A 2,318-nucleotide genomic window follows, 5' to 3' on the forward strand; every position below is an offset into this window, starting at 1 on the left:
TGACTTGACTTGAGACTTGTTTATTTTTAGTGACTGACATGCTGGTGCCATTCATTTCGAGCAGCAGGCAAGACCTGCCCCCAGAGTGTGGGGGCGCATTTCTTGGAGTGAACCAGCAAATGTGTTAGGCAATGGGCCTGAGGTGGAAGGATCCTTCTAAAGCTTTTGAAAAGCTTTGAAAGGATTTTCTCATGTGCAGTGGGGACAGGTTGCCAAGCAGACCTTAACCCTTACCTTAAGCCCATTGCCCAAGGTGTTTGCCATCTCTCTCCAAGAAATGCACCCCATGTTAAAAGTTGGTCCTAGACTTGAGACTTGACTTGAAAGTATTTTGCAAGAATTTGAGACTCGACTTGAGACTTGAAATAAAATAATTGCTCAGTCCAGGAATACACTTTCAATGTCAATACTAAGGCCACAAGACTTTCACACAAAAACTCATTCCAACCTCTCCCCAGCTGTCTTTATTTTAAAACTATAATTGGTGATTGTGGGGAGTTCTGCTGATCTTGTTGATTAAATCTAATCTGCAAAGCACCCAGATATTCAAACACAGGCCCTGATCTACCCTATTCCCACTATTGATATAAAAGATACCACCTCAGACAGATGCTGCCTTTTCATTTGACAGCAGCATCAAATGGTGTGGTGGACCAACTGGCAACAATGCATGGTGGTGAAGAAAAATGAAGAGTGCGGAGCAGAGAGTACAGACCTTTCTGTGAAAACATAATACCAGCACTTGCCTTTCATGTAAGTGCTTTGGTGTTTCCTTACTGCAGGGTGACTGACTGAAAGCAAGTGCACCACAATGTGAAAAGGTGAGGTACTTTTATTAATTGGGCTATTGTTTTCACTGAGCTTTCCGGCATCAGTCTGGTGTCAATTTCTATAGTTTCATGATCCTGCAGGGTCTTTTTAGATATGGCCTTTAGTGATGCTTGAGAGAGACTATTGCTACTCCTCTCTGCAGGATGTTTAAAGAGATACAATAGAGCCAAAAAGGTGGTCTGCCGGCGCCTAGTTTTTCGCTGGGGGGGGAAACGCAGCGGACAAACCACACGGTTTCCCATCAGCGGAAAAAGAACCCGCAAAAAGCGGGTTCTTTTTTGCCATGGTGGTGGCATAAGAAATGCACCAGTGGTGCGCTCATTACGTAAGTGCTGAGTGGCACCGTGTGGACACCGCGTGGCACTTATGAAACAATGGCGGCGCCCATCTGTACAGGGCGCCGCCATTTTGATGCCCTCGTCATGTGCTAGGGTTGAGGCACGTGTGGGCGGAGCACCCTTGGCCAACCCCTAGCACGTGATGAGGGTGCCCCATAGGCCCTTCTGTTCCAAGCCACTGTTACCCATTAGGTGCCCATTCATTTCTTTTTCCCTCTATTATATTTGATCATAAATGTTTGGCAGGATTGGTGTATAAGGCATTAGAAACAATGTACCAGCATGGTGTAGTGGTTTAATGTTGGACTATGACTCTGGAGACCAGGGTTCAAATCCCATCTCAGTCATGAAACCCACCGGGTGGCCTTGGGCAAATCACACTCTCTCAGGCTAAGACACTGGCAAAGGCAAACCCCCTCTGAAAACACCTGCCATGAAACCCCCGATAGTGTTGCCTTAGGGTTGCCATAAATCAGAAATGACTTGAAGGCACACAACAACAACAAAAACAAATCCCTCTAGATCAATGGTCCCCAAACTCTGTTCTTTAAGAGATTTTGGACTTCAGCTCCCAGAATCCTAGACTATTGGCCAACATGGCTGAGACTTCTGGGAGCGGAAGTTCAAAATCTCTTAAAGGGGACACTGCTCTAGATTATATATTTCGTTTTCCTAAACAGTAAATAAACACTAGGTGGCAGAGTGGCTTGAGTGTTGGGCTATGAAGATTTTCAGGCCAGCGTGGGGTAAATGATGGTAAAGCGCAGCTGAAACCTTTAGGAAATGCATGTGTCTGAAAGCCTGATGCGTTTCCTAAATGTCAGGGAATCAAAAGCTCCCCTCCAGCATCCCTAAATCATTTGGGAAGCAACAATTTCCTATGAATGCAAAGTTTCTGTTTCCCCAAGAAAACCCCTTGATAGGTTTGTCTTAGGGTTGCCATAAGTCAAAAACAACCTAAAGGCACACAACAACAACAACAGCAACAACAGCAGCAGCAGCATGTTTTACCTCAACATCACCTAAGTTTTCCTGATGCAAAAGCATGAAGGTTTCTTGAGAAATTCAGTGTCATATGCCTAACAAAGGGGCTTGTGGCCTCACAAGGATAGAGACATATTGGATTGTAACGGAAGTGTGTGTGTGTAT

This window comes from Sceloporus occidentalis, unplaced genomic scaffold (genome assembly GCF_023333645.1).
Source record: "Sceloporus occidentalis isolate IW3139 unplaced genomic scaffold, rSceOcc1.0.p SCAF_5, whole genome shotgun sequence".
NCBI classification, from domain to species: Eukaryota; Metazoa; Chordata; class Lepidosauria; order Squamata; family Phrynosomatidae; genus Sceloporus; species Sceloporus occidentalis.